Genomic DNA, 15034 nt, shown 5'->3' with positions numbered 1-15034 from the left:
TGGAAATGTCAAAGTTAACTTGTACCTTGAAGGGTGTGGCACTTCCAGAGTGGCTATTGGAAGCAGATGCATCCCTTTTGGGTAGACGCTGAAGGATCTGGGAAAAGTTGTCCATCATCGCATTCCTTTGTCGCTCAAGGTATTCTCTGAGAAAGATTTTGAAATCATCCCCTACCCCCTCATCTTTATTCTCTTCTCCCATGGGATGTTGTTGGGGTTAGTGAGGTTGGTCTTGCGAAAGTTTGACCAATTTGAGCCCTAACTCCTTATACCCCAACCTCGTTGGGGACATGTAAAGAAAAACTGAGAAAGAGCAGACCGCTCTGATACCACTGATCCAAAGTTAAATAGGAATGCAACAAATTATAGATATAACCATAAATATAGAGATGCAATAGAAATAACACTTCATTTCATTAATATCAAATACTGAAATAAGCTTACAAACAGAATGGAAATAAACTAGCTCAGGCGATGGTAGCTTATCTTTGAGAAGACATGTGGCAGATACATTCCTCTAAACTATGTTTACAATGAGGCTTGAAGGCCTATTTATTATTGAGAAACAATGGAAAACCCTAAACATCCAAAAACCTAACCCTAGGAGATGAAGTGCCAAAACTATGGGCCTCATTTGGGTAAATTGGTACATCAACTTCCCAGGGTCGTAACTTTGGCATATGATCTTTGTTTGACACACACAATACCTCGTTAGAAATATCTATTCGAGGACTACAAATTTTGCATGGAAAACATCAACTAAATACCCATTTTCTCAAAAAGACATCGTTTATGGCCTCAAAACGGCTCCGGAAGTTCAAGACCCGAAAACTACCAAAAATAGTAAAATGTGCTACAATTAAGGAAAATGAAACAATGAAAGAGACAGTGGTGGGGGTCCAAGTGGAATAGGCAGGTGGCCACCAACATCCACTTGGATCAAGAATCTCGTTGCCATGTTGAGGAGGTACATCTTCCAATGAAGATCACTCATGACAAGGAAAAATCAGTCTTGAAATCATCTATTCTATCCTACCTTGCTCATGGAAGAAGCAGTTTGTGATAGGCCTGTGGAAGGTTTGAGAAGAAAGGTCTTGATGAGGATGGCACTACTGATCTCAAAAATGTCTAAGGAGAGCACCACTTATCACTAGAACTGTGTCATGCACTATGAAGAGGGGCTCTTCAAGGTCCAACGTAGTGGGAAAGTGCAAGGAACAATGTGATGACCCCTGTTGACTGGAACTGTTCCATGCGCTAGGCTCAAGGGAGGAGGAGCTAAAGATAATGCATTTTGACTTGAAAGTGAATGAGAGGAGGCCTCATTGTGCTCTAGGAATATGCTATGAATAAAAGAGGAAATATAAGAGAAGGCTCAATGTAGAGGGGACGTCTAGTGGACAGGAGTTGAAGTCTTTTTTATTAGAACTATGCTATGCACTAGGAAGGAAGGGAAGGATTAAAGGATGGTGTGGTTTGACTTGATAGAGTCTCCTTGTCTACTAAAAATTCACCGTGCATTGGGAGGGAGAGGCTTGAGCTAGTCTTCTATGCATTAGGCAAGTCTAGTGGCTAAGGGATGAGTCACTGTTGATTAGAACTGCGCTATGCACGAAGAAGGAAGGGGAGCCCTGAGGCTAGCATACTTTTCCTCAATATTGGCCCATTTTCTACTAGAAATAAAATTTTCACCTTATTCTAGCACAGTTTTCTTTAGCAAGGGATATCTATAAGAGGAGATACGTTGTTCATTGAGGTAGGGAGTAGAAGGTTAGGTCACTTAGCGTAGGAAGTACTCACTACATTGTGAAGGGAGGAGGGTATTTGAATTGGATAGTTTTCTTTTGCAAGGGGATGACAAAATTCCTTGCTATCATCTAGGAGTTCTCTATGCACTTTGCATGGTAGAGGTGATCAAAAATCAGTGCAGTGAGTCAGTGCGTGCAACAAGGGTTAGGTGACAATGCTTGGAAGATTCTCAAATTGAAATCAAAGGAGTTGACCTTAGGAGAGGCTCAGTGCAAAAATATAGGAAGAAGATATATCATCCATGGGGCTTATGAATAGGAAATGGTCATCACCTGGTGAAGGATTTATGCTTTCATAACTTTCACTAGGTAGGAGGACCAAGAAGGGACCCAAAATGGCTAAGTGTGAGATCAGTAGAGTAAGAGAGGAAAACACATCCGAACAAGACTCAAACATGTATCACACACATGAATTCCATCAATACAAGTTAGGAGAATTCATAGGACTCATGAAAAACAATCACACCTTGAAAGTACAAGGAAGCGACACTTATTTCCAAGTACGACAGTTGAAACACAAAAATGTGACACTTAAAATACAAGTTGCGAAAGAAGGGTCATGTGTGACCATAAAGTGCTCTAATTTGTAGTAATGTTTCTAGTGCATATTCTAATGATATATAGTATCATCTACTACAAAAGTTTGCACTAGATACGAATTTAGTGTTTTAAAGAGGTGCGACACATACATGAGGGAAAATGGCTAGAAGCACCGCTTGTGGTAGTAAGAAAAATTTAAAAAAACACTTGCAAAATCTAAAGAAATTGAATTGACAAATGTGAGAGTGAATATAACATGAAAACACCACTTTTTAAAGTGAAATAAAGAAAAAATGACATTCGGGAATGTGAAATCTAGACTTGTGAAGGCAAAGGTGTGCAAAAGCGACAGTTGGGAAAACTCACCGAAATAGAAGTACAGTTGCTACAAAAGTGACAGAGACTGTCAATAGAAAGCGTGCACTCACTATAAAAATAACTTAAGGATTGCAAAGCCATTGTCTTGATGTACTGTGTTATTCCTATTCAATTTTTCATTAAAGGAGTGCACTTATGAATTCATCAAGGACTGAGAATGTGTGAGCAAGTGACTTTGATAGTTAAAAACTAGGAAGGGGAATTAAATACTTAGCACAACATCAATCGATGATGAAGTTACCATGAGACGACAGATCGTAAGATCCTCAGTAGGCTCCAAAATTCAAGTGTAAGAAAAATTTTGGATGGTGTTGATCGTAGCGTCAACACTTGGTGACACAATGGTAGAACTCCAACTTCTCTGCTTAGGTTTCACCTTTAAGTGCAAGGTCTCAATATTTTGGAAAGTATTGATTCATCGTGTTGATTACATAGGCTTCCCCATCTGAATTGGTTATGTATGTAGTCTCCTTTATTCCTTTCCTCGATTGAACACATTCACAAAGCTTTCCATATCACAATTGTTTCGATTTGGGAGAAGGGTAATATAATTACGATTTTAAGATGATGAGAGTATGAGTTTTCATATTTGGTGTTTCTCAGCTACCAACGGGCCTGGATAGAACCAAAACGGAGTCACTTTAGGTACACAAGCATTGCTTCGCTGCTAGTGAGCCTAGATAGTATCTCGACAAAGTTACTTGCTTCACCTCTCTACGTAGGAAGCCTTTCTCTTGTTTCACCTTTGATTTTTATTTATTTTAGTGTGCTTAGGCACTTATCTATTGATAAGGGAAGAAGAGGGATATGTTTCCCCTTCATAAAAAGGTATATATACCTCTGATATTGGTCTTATCACTATTGATTTTCCCCTTTCCATTCTCTACTTGATTGGATCATCGAGAAAACACTATTCAATTACCATACTGAGTCAAGTAATGAGGATGCTAAAATAGATGTAGGTGTCATGGTTCTTCTAAAGGCTTTCCATTCGAATGGATCGTCTTTTCCATTCATACATCATTGATTTTAAATATATGTAAACCCAAAATAGAGAAGAGGATAATAGATAAGCCAAGCATTGTTTTTCGTCACAATCGCCCTTTTCAGGTTTTGCCGCATTTCCTTTTGAGCCAAAAGAGAGCAGTTTTCATGCAAAGTCTTATTAAATAAAACATGAAATAAAATACATAACAAAACAAGTAAACAAGGCCAAAAGGAAAAGCAAATGGAGAACTAAACTAAAAGAAACATGCGTAACATAAAATAAGAAAATAAAACACTTGGAGAGACTAGATGGAGAACAAGTGTTCTATGAGTGGAAAGGGAAGCTAAAAGTCAACTAGACCTACTCCTAACCTAATTGGCTAGAATGTGAGGGCTAAGTGTAATGAAATTTCCAATGTAACCACTTTAACTACTCCTGATCTGTAAAAAAAAATATGCGAACAATTAAAAGCAATTAAAAACATTATGCAACAAAAAAGATAAAAACTTGAAACACTTGCATAATGAACTGAAGGCCTTTCTTGTTAACAAAAATATGTTCCATACCAACTAGTTTGAGCTAGTCTATATATTTACCTTATTGATTGAAATGTCAATAATACAAACCTTGAAGTCTTCTTGCGAATGTACATTCATCTGTGTATTCAGTTTTTGCAACCATTAAGAAAGATCAAAACTTATCATTGGCATAGGAGCTTTCCAAGTAGGATTTCTCTAACCAATCAACGATTGGATATTGATATTCACAACAACTAATTTTAAAACTGTAAGTCTCATGACAAGATAAAGTTACAATTACCACATTCGAATCATGAGAGACTCTTTGGTATTATGATCAGATTGATCGATTAACATATAAGGTTTTGAAGTGTGTATTGGTTCCCTTTGTATCCAATTACATGCAAAATAAACAATCTGAAAACTTGGGGCATTAAAAACAATTGTTGACATTGTAAATCCAAGAAACCAATCAGGATACTGATTTGACAAAATATTGGAAACATGTGTCAAATCAAACCCAGTATTTGTATCAACACGAGGGTTTTGTTCCGCTAAATGATTCAAGCATTTACTATCACTTAAGGAGAAAAATAGTTCTAGGAAGATGATTAACTTCATGATATACACAAAAGGGATAAGGATATAATCGATCTAAAAAAAATTAGCAAAGATAAATCCTCCAACCCAAAATGACCTTTATGTTGATAATTAAAATGGTAGGATTTAACGTTGTAAGGATCTGCTAAAAATGTGCTCTCCAACCCTTGGTCTAATGTAAGGGACTCACATGAAAAGGGGCTAGCAAAACAAGACTCCTTATTCTGATTAGAAATTTTTTCTTGATGATGAGGAAGATCAACTTGGAAACACTAAAAATCCCTTAAGAATGATCTCACAACCAATGGGTTAATGTTAAGGAAATAAGTATGCGTGAAAATATGGATCCAGCTTAGTTTGAAGATCTCAACAAGATTGTGAGAACCTGACATAACCATCATCAGGAGTTGAAGTTCCTTGACTTCTTGATAGGTCTCTGAATTTTCTAACAATGGATCATCGAATTTGGGTGGCTTAGAAAAATCAACAGGTATATATGCACCACTATCATTATATGTGTCAATAAAAAAATTGATAATGCCATTGGTTTGGTCAGATTTAAGATTAAAGATATCAAATTCTTTATGGATAGAAAATTTAGATGCATTGATTCGAAAACTCCCTTGATTAGATAGAGTTGGAACATCTTCCTCCTGACTTATGAAATATTTACAGTTGAACAAATCATGAATAATGGATTCAAACTTTTCATCCTCTGATTCTAGGATCACACCATCCTGTACCTAATTGAAACCATGGTCAACCGAATAAATATCTAAAGGATTTAGAGGAACTACTGGTATGACAAATTTATCAAACATATATGGGTACAATGAATAGTGTGCTAGAGGTGAGGAAGGATGAAAAGACTTGGGAGGAGGAACACCATTTGTAACTAAATCAGATTGAACTTGTAAGAACAATGGATCAATATTTTTATCATCAGTATAATGGTCAAAGAAATGCATACCAATGTGATATTCATATTGAACTTGCTTTTCTCCAACATGATATACCAAAGGTTCAAAATATTGACAACTTACCTCTTCATACTTGATATATGAAGATGTATGTATTAGAGGAATTCCAGGATCATTCTGAATTGAAAGAGTATCCCAACCCATAAATGGATATTATACACTATGGGAAGCAGGTTTTGAATCGATACCTTGCAAGTCCAAGTCCTCAAAAAAAGGAAATATATCACCTAATTTGATTGGGAACTCATCACCACATGTATTAGTGGAAACATGGATGTCAAGGTGATGGTTTTCCAAAGTCACAACTTGAATGGAGGGCTTAGAATCATTTGGCAGGTTATCAAGGTTAGAACATTGGTCATCAACCAGAAAGGAAAGATTATCATCTTGAAAGAGGGAAGAAAGATAAGACCTATCTCCAACACTTTTCTTCTCTACATGTGACTACAACTACCTTGTTCTTGATTATGGTTTGAAACAATAGGTTAGAATCCAAAGAGTTTGAAGTAGTTGGATCAAGCGAATCATGAGACATAGATGGTAGAGGTTTTAGGGTATCCCTGGAGGAAACCATGTTTTCAATTAGATCAGATTCAAGATTAGGATTATGTTCATTTATATGATCTTAAAAAACCAAGGGATCAACTTTCAATCTAGGATCCATGCAATTATTGAACCATTCCAATTTCTCCTCAATAAGACCTAGATCATGGGAAGTGGATGGAGGTTGAATGGATGGATCAACAATTTGATTTTTAGATTTCCCAACTTCGACATCATCACCAGGTTGCACCCAAATTGGTACTAGAAAAGGAGGAGGAAAAGGAACAAAAGGAATAGGTTCCTCCTCTAAAATTAAAGTTATCTCATGGTTTTTAAAAGTCAGGCAAGAAAAATCATCTTGGGGTTCAGATTCAAAATATTTCAAGGTGAGTAGAATCAAATTTTGAAATTTTTTCTTAATGAAATTTGAATCAATCACTCCCTCGGGAAATTCATAGAAAATGTGAAGAAAATGATTAAGAAAATACTCTGGAAATTCACCAGGTTTCATTCTAAGCAGATCAATCCTTTTACATACATCTTGATAGTCATACATGTCAAAGGCTTGATGAAGCTCCAAAAATATTTGTTCAAGTGAATGAATGGAAGTAGCTAATAAAGTATGACACTATTTCTTAACCCAACCTTCAAGAGTGAGGGTGAATAATTTACTAGCAACATGGTCACAATTAATTTCATAATATTCAAAAAAATTGAGAAACACATATATGTGCTCAGCTATGAATGTTTCACCCTCGCCATCAAACTTCAATTGAGACAAGTCATCAATTAATTCCATGGGAACTTTGAAATTTGATATATAAGAGAAAAATCCCAGGATTATGATTTGAGAAAGAGCCATTTGAGATAAGAGATTCAAAATAGACTCAATGGGCACAACTTGTCATTTGGCCCTCCTTCTAGAGCTATAATGTTGACGTGTTGGATACCGTCAACATATAGGGGGTATTCCCGATGTGAAGTCCCAATTAGACCTCACACTGTTTGGAGTAGGAACCCCATCAAGAGCATAAACCCAACCAACATAACTCTAAGGTTTTCCTTGGCTGCAAGGTAACATAAGATATTACACACATTTCCTTTGAAATCAATAGTAAGTTGACACTGTGAAACACAAATTGCAACATGTAAAAGGATACTTTCATGAGGGGAGAGTAAAGAGTGAGTCTATGGAAGGAAAGTAATCACACTAACCTAAGAAATGCACATGAGAGAAAGGAAATATTTGTTAGTTATCTTGCAAAATAGTTCACATAGACACAACAATCATTAAAGAAACCACAAGACACATTCAACAAGATGAGTACCAAAGCCAATGAAGTAGTTTAATTTATTTAGTACATATGAACATAACACATACTGTAAACATCTAAATAATACTCTTACAACATTCACAATACATGCATGAAAATGTGTTGTCACAATGAGCTTCTGATAATTAAGTGAAAGATCCAAGTACACAGTTACAATGGTGAGCCACTAGCTCCAATAGTGGAACATTAAGTCACTTCTTGCTTCTCCAAGGAATGATCTTCTCTCCTATGTCAAGCTAAAGAAGCCAAAGGTAGCTCTCCAAATCCTAAGCCTCCAAAATCCCTTTTCTTGAGTTATGAGTTTATTTTATAATGAGAGGAATGGCCTTTCATCTCCCCTTATGACTCTTGAGTTTCCCTCATGACTCTTGGACTCCTAAATGACTTTTCAACTTCTATAAGACTCTTTTTTACACATGTGACTTTTCATATTCCACAGGTGACTCTATGAATTCCACACATTATATTTTGTCATTTTCCTTGGATAATACATCATTACATCCATAAATGATGTGGCAAGACACATTGACACATATGACACTGTGATGACACCTGCATAGGGAATGAGTTGGAACTGATGACATGGGACTTCATGATGATGTGGAAATTCCAAGCTACTCTCTTACTTCTTTCTCTTCAACTTCAGTCTCCAAAGAGTCTTGGATCATCATTGGTACCTTCTTAGTCATCATGAAATGTCATCAATCTATCTTAGTTTAGGATCTGATTCATGTCTTCATGAGGGTTCTTATTTGTGCTTCTTCCTTGCAAGTGTTTATTTGCTCCTTCTCCTTGGTGTATTCCTTGAGCACCCATTTTCCATGTTGAGGAGGTACATATGCCAATGAAGATCACTCATGACAAGGAAAAATCAGTCTTGAAATCATCTATTCTATCCTACCTTGCTCATGGAAAAAGCAACTTGTGATAGGCCCGTGGAAGGGTTGAGAAGGAAGGGATTAATGAGGATGGAATAGTTGAGCTCAAAAGTGGTTGAGGAGAGTAACACTTCTCACTAGAACTACACCATGCACTATGAGGAGGGGCCCTCCAAGGTCTAGTGTAGTGGGAAAGTGCAAGGAACAATGTGATGATCCTTGTTGACTGGTACTAAGCCATGAGCTAGGATCAAGGGAGGAGGAGATAGTGAGAGAAAAATTTACTTGAGAATGACTGAGAGGAGGCTTCATTGTGCTCTAGGACTGTGCTATGTGTAGAAGAGGAAATATAAGACAAGCCTCAGTGCAAATGGGAAGTTTAGTGGATAAGAGTTGAAGGCTTGTTTACTAGAACTGTGCTATGCACTGGGAGGGAAGGGGAGGATTAAAGGATAGTGTATTTTGACTTGAAATAGGCTCAATGTCTACTAAAAATACACCATGCACATGGAGGGAGAGGTCTGAGCTAGTCTTATGTGCACTGGGAAAGTTTAGTGGCTAAGGGATGAGTCATTGTTTATTAGAATTGTGTTATGTGCTGAGAAGGAATGGGAGGCTTTAGGCTAGCATAATTTTCCTCAAAAGTGGAACATTATTTACTAGAAATGCACTATGCACCCTATTCTAGCACAATTTTCTTCAACAGGGTTTGTCTGTAAGAGGAGATTGCACAGTTCACTGAGGTAGGGAGAAGAAGGTTAGGCCACTTATCCTAGGAAGTACTCATTGCATTGTGAAGGGAGTAGGGTCTTTGCATCACATAGTTTTATTTTGCAAGGGTTTGGAAAATTTCCATGTTTTCATCTAGGGGTGCTCTATGTGTTATTCATGGCAGAGGTGATCAAAACATAGTAGAATGAGTTAGTGCATGCAACAAGGGTTAGGTGACCATGCTTGGAAGGTTCTCAACTTGCAATTAAAGGAGTTGACCTTAAGAGAGGCTTAGTGCACAAATATGGGAGGAACATATATCATCAATTGGGCTCATGAATATGCAATGTTCATCACCTGGTGAAGGATTGATGCTTTCATATCTTGCACTAGGTAGGAGGACCAAGAAGGGATCCAAAATGGCTAAGTGTGGGACTAGTAGAGTAAGAGACGAAAAAGAATCCGAACAAGACTAAAACATGGATCACACACATGAATGCCATAAATACAAGCCAATAGAATAAACATGACTCGTGAACAATAATCACACCTTGAAACAATAGTGAAGCGAGACTTAATTCTAAGTGCGATAGTTGAAATTCCACAATGTGACACTCATAATACAAGTTGTGACAGAAGGGTCAAATATGACCAGAAAGTTCTCTAAGTTGTATGAATGTGTCTAGCACATATTTTAATGATATATAGTATAATCTAATATAGAAGAGTGCACTATATCTAACTCTAGTATAGGTGTGAGACATACAAGAGTGAAAATGGTTAGAAGCGACACTTGTGACAGTAAGAAAATGTAAAAACGACACTTGAAAAAGCTAAAGAAATTGAAAGCAACACATGTCAGAGTGAAGATAACATGAAAATGTCACTTGTTAAAGTGAAAGCAAGCAAAAATGACAGTGGCAAATGTGAAAGCGACACTCATGAAAGAAAAGGTGCGTAAAAATGATAGTTGGGAAAACTCATCAAAAGAGAAGTATAATTTCAACCAAAGTGAGGGAGACTGTCAATGGAAAGCTCCCACTAACTACGAACATAGTTTGAACATCATGAAGGCATTTTATTGATGGAATGTTCTATCCCTATTCAAACTTGCATAAAGGCAGTGCACTTATGAATTCATCAAGGACTGAGCATGTGTGAGCAAGTGATTGATAGTTAAAAAATGGTAAGAAGCATTAAATACTTAGCACCACATCAATTGATGATGAAGTGACCATGAGACAACAGATCGTAAGATCCTCAGTAGGCTCCAAAATTCAAGTGTAAGAAAAAATTTGGAGGGTGTTGATTGTAGCATTAACAAAACCATAACTTGATGTTGTGATGTGATGAACAATATCTAATGCCATAATATGATGAACATAATTAGACATCGTAATGTGTTAAACAAAATCCAATGTGGAAAACATATCCTAACATCATAATCGAACTTAACCCTTCACCAAGGTCACATTGTGAACCAATCTAACCATATTAAACTATAGTCAACAATGGGAAACTCTATTCAAACATAGCCAATCTTGGTCATCCATGGTTTACCATAGTCAAACATGGCCACTTATGGTTAACCATAAATAACCACAATCAACCATGGGAAATTGTGGTCAACCTTGGTCTACCTTAGTTTACCATGCCCAACATGGGATACATTATCAACCATCGTTAAACATTATTAAAAATCGGTAACCATAGTCAACTATAGCCTTTCATGAGAAACTAAAGGGAACTATAGTTAACTATGGTTAAATAACATGAAACATGGTCTTACATTATCGACATGGTCAAACATGATTATATGTGATTAAGCATAGCCAACATGGTTAAACGTAGTCAAATATAAACAACCATGGTCAACCATATTTGACATGATCAACCATGGTCCATCATGGTCAAATCATAGTCAACATGGCCAATCATGGTTAACCATCTTCAAACATTGTCAATGTTGGTCATCCATGGTTAAACATAGTCAAATATGGACAACCATAATCAACCATAGTAAACTATAGTCAACCATTTTTAAACATAGTTAATCTTGGTCATCCATAGTTAGCCATATTCAAACATGGACACCCATGGTTAACCATAGTCATAGATAGTCCACCATGGTCAATCATATTCACCTATGGTCAACATGGTCTTCCATAATTGACCATGGTCTACCCTAGTCATCCATACTTAACCATAGTCAACCATGGTCATTTGTAGTGAAACTTACTCTACCTTAGTTAACCATGGTTAACATCAGAAACATTGTTAACCATAGTGCACTATAGGCCTTCACATGCAACCAAAGGCAACCATAGTTAGCCATGGCCAACCATGGTCAAATACGGTTAAACATGGCATACATAATCTACATGGTTAAACATGGTCAGAAATGGTTAAACATAGCCAATAAGGTCAAACATGGCCCACCATAATCTACCATTATTATCCATTGTTAATCATTATCATTCATAGTTAGCATGGTTAGCCTTGGTTGACCATGCTTAACCATAGTCAACCAAGATCAACAATAGTTAATTATGGTTTACTAATCCCCCTCACACATGTTAGTCATCAACTAGCTCAACCACATTATTAAAGGTGGTTGATATATGCCAATTGATGCCATTAGTTTTTGAAGGGTGAAAATTTGTGTTTATTGGCATATATCAACTAATTTTAATAATGTGGCCATGCTAGTCTAATATTGATCAATATTGTCAATAACGATGACAATCAAAGATCTAAAATATGTTATGAAGCTTAGATAATATTGAGTGATACGTGGAGCTATGTTAATTGATAATATATAATATCAATTGATATAGAATTGGTTTGATTAACCTAGATGACAACATCTCGTTATTGACAATCAAAGATCTAAAATATGTCGTCTGAAATAATTTTTGATATCAATCAATGTTATGAAGCTTAGATAATATTGAGTGATACATGGAGCTATGTTAATGGAATAATATAGAATATCAATTGATATAGAATTGGTTTGATTAACCTAGATGACAAAATCTCTCTCTCTCTCTCTCTCTCTCTCTCTCTCTCTCTCTCTCTCTCTCTCATGAAATTTTATTGTAGTTTTCTCTCTCTCTAGATAATATTGAGTGATACATGGAGCTATGTTAATGGAATAATATAGAATGTCAATTGATATAGAATTGGTTTGATTAACCTAGATGACAACATCTCTCTCTCTCTCTCTCTCTCTGAAGCTTAGCTAATATTGAGTGATACATGGAGCTATGATAATGGAATAATATAGAATATGAATTGATATAGAATTGGTTTGATTAATCTAGATGACAACATCTCTCTCTCTCTCTCTCTCTCTCTCTCTCTCTCTCTCTCTCTCTCTCTCTCTCTCTCTCTCTCTCAATCTAGATGACAATCTCTCTCTCTCTCTCTCTCAATCTATATGACAATCTCTCTCTCTCTCTCTGATGCAATGATAATTTGGCTAGTCTTGTACTAGCCCAACGTGGCACCTCATGAGGATCAATTGCATGAAAACCTGTTGCATTTATTGGCACCAATGCCACCCCTTTATATCCTTCAACTAAATCCTTTGGTATCTCTCTCCATCATCTTTATCATTGTGCCTCATTCATGTGGACTGAGGAATATTAGATGGGAATGTAACGCATAGTTCATGGCATACGAGGAAGATGTCTTCTCAATTAGTTGGGCGATGATTACTTCACCTTGGGACCCTAGCTTAAGTGATGTGAACTTGCAGAATCACATGGGATTATCTGTTGGTAGAGAGATTAAATTAAGGAGAGGTAGCTTTGTTCTCTCCATTCTGTGTGAGAGGGGATGGTTATGGTATGGCCACCCTCTAAATTTTAATCAAATGGAAGTTTTGTTAGCAAGGTTGTTGCGTAGTTGGGGAAAATAAAAGCTCTTTGATGAGCTTTGGGTTGCTAATTAGGTCCTCTGTCACTGGGAAATTTGTTAAGGAGTCAAGCATCATTGTAGTTGGGAAGTTTGGCGTCTCGCTCTCTTGGGCCTAGAGGTAACTGTGTCCATTCTCTGGTTAATTAGTTTAGTGTGCACTAGGGAGAATTTCGTCTGACTAGAGTTCAGAACCTTGCATCTTGGAACGAACTGTATTTTCCTCTTCTGTTTCCCCTTTCCTTTTGGGTTTCCAGTCCCTAAATTGGCAATTAGGCTATATGGTCGAACATCTCTGAGTGTAGGAAAAGAAACTAGAGGTTCCATTGCTACTTCATTTTCAATAGGTCCTTCTTCTTTCTTCTAGCTTCGGTCTCAGCAAGCCCTACTCATGGATTCAAGTTCAAAATCAAACTCCAATGCGTCAATCGTATGAAAACATTACATGAAGGCGCATGAAGCAATGAACACTGAAATTTATGATTTACAAGTCATATTGTATCAACAACAAGCCTCTGATTGCACCACATTGGAATTAGTTGAAGTTCAACAACAATGAATTACACGCTTGGAGGATGAGGTTGAAGCTCTGCGTAGAATAATTATGGATCTGCAACACAAGAATAATCGATCGATGAGCCCAATAGGGGAACCTCCTCGAGTCATAAGCCTCAATTTCCCTACAGATAGTACCGATTAAGAATCTATGTAATGAATGGTGTTAAATGTGTATTGCTTATGTTTCATTTTTGTCGAATATATACTTTTAGGATAATAAAGTACTATCAAGGTTGGGGAATTTTGATGTATTCTGGGTGAGGGTAGATCACTGCAATTTGACAATCCAGAAGCCCATGAGAAGAACAACATTGTAACTCTCCCAAATATTTTCCATGACTAGGCATGGATTTAATATACAAGTACTCATTTATGTGATATATATATTTTTAGGCATTTAAATTTATTGATAATTTTTTTTTGGTGTAAGTTTGATAACAATGAGGCTACACCATGGTCGTGTCCAAGAATAACACCTGAATAGGGTGGGGAATTGAACCAGTGACTTAATATGTAGGAGTGCCTTAACAGTGCACCTGATCATCGTCTATCCAAGACCCCATGGACAAATTTATTGATAATTCTTATAAAATAATATTTTTCCTATTATTTTTCAATGAGAGTGGGAAACAATAAGAAATACTTAACAAGTATTTCATGTTATTCCCTCCATTCCCATCCCCACCCTCATGAAGGTGGGGAGATTAAGGACCAAAGATAACAAGTATTTCCCAATATTTCCACCCACCACCATGAAGATTGGGGTGGAGGGAAATACTTAATAATAAGTGTTTCCCATGATCCCCCATCCCCATTAACACGAAACAATGAGAAATACTTAATAATAATTATTTCATTATTTCCTACTCTTTTCACTCTCATAAAATAATGAAAAATAGTTTTAGTTTTTTGTTCTTGCTATTGAAAATGGTGATTTGAACCATTGTTTCTAATTCTAAAATGTGAAAAAACAACAATATCAATAGATACTTAAGAAGAAATCCATCTCTATTATATAGATTAAGCACCTTAAGTTTATCTAGAGATCAAGTTTCCCTTCTTATCTTTACCATCACCTTTAAATTTATCGTCACCCTTCTTATCACTATACCCTCCTCCCCTTTTTGTTTTCTCCACCATCCTAGTTCACCCCATTATCATCCTTTGTTTTCAGTTAGTTTGGGAGGTGGTGTGTTGTGGGTAGCAACTTAATAAAGTATGTAAAACTGCAAATCAATGTGATTTTTATTGAAATGTTATATATATATATATATATATAT

This window comes from Pinus tabuliformis, chromosome X, assembly GCF_031772625.1.
Source record: "Pinus tabuliformis cultivar Carrire ecotype Pingquan chromosome X, CPIR1, whole genome shotgun sequence".
NCBI lineage: Eukaryota > Viridiplantae > Streptophyta > Pinopsida > Pinales > Pinaceae > Pinus > Pinus tabuliformis.
The sequence above is the reverse complement of the archived record's forward strand: the minus strand, read 5'-3'. Positions refer to the sequence as shown.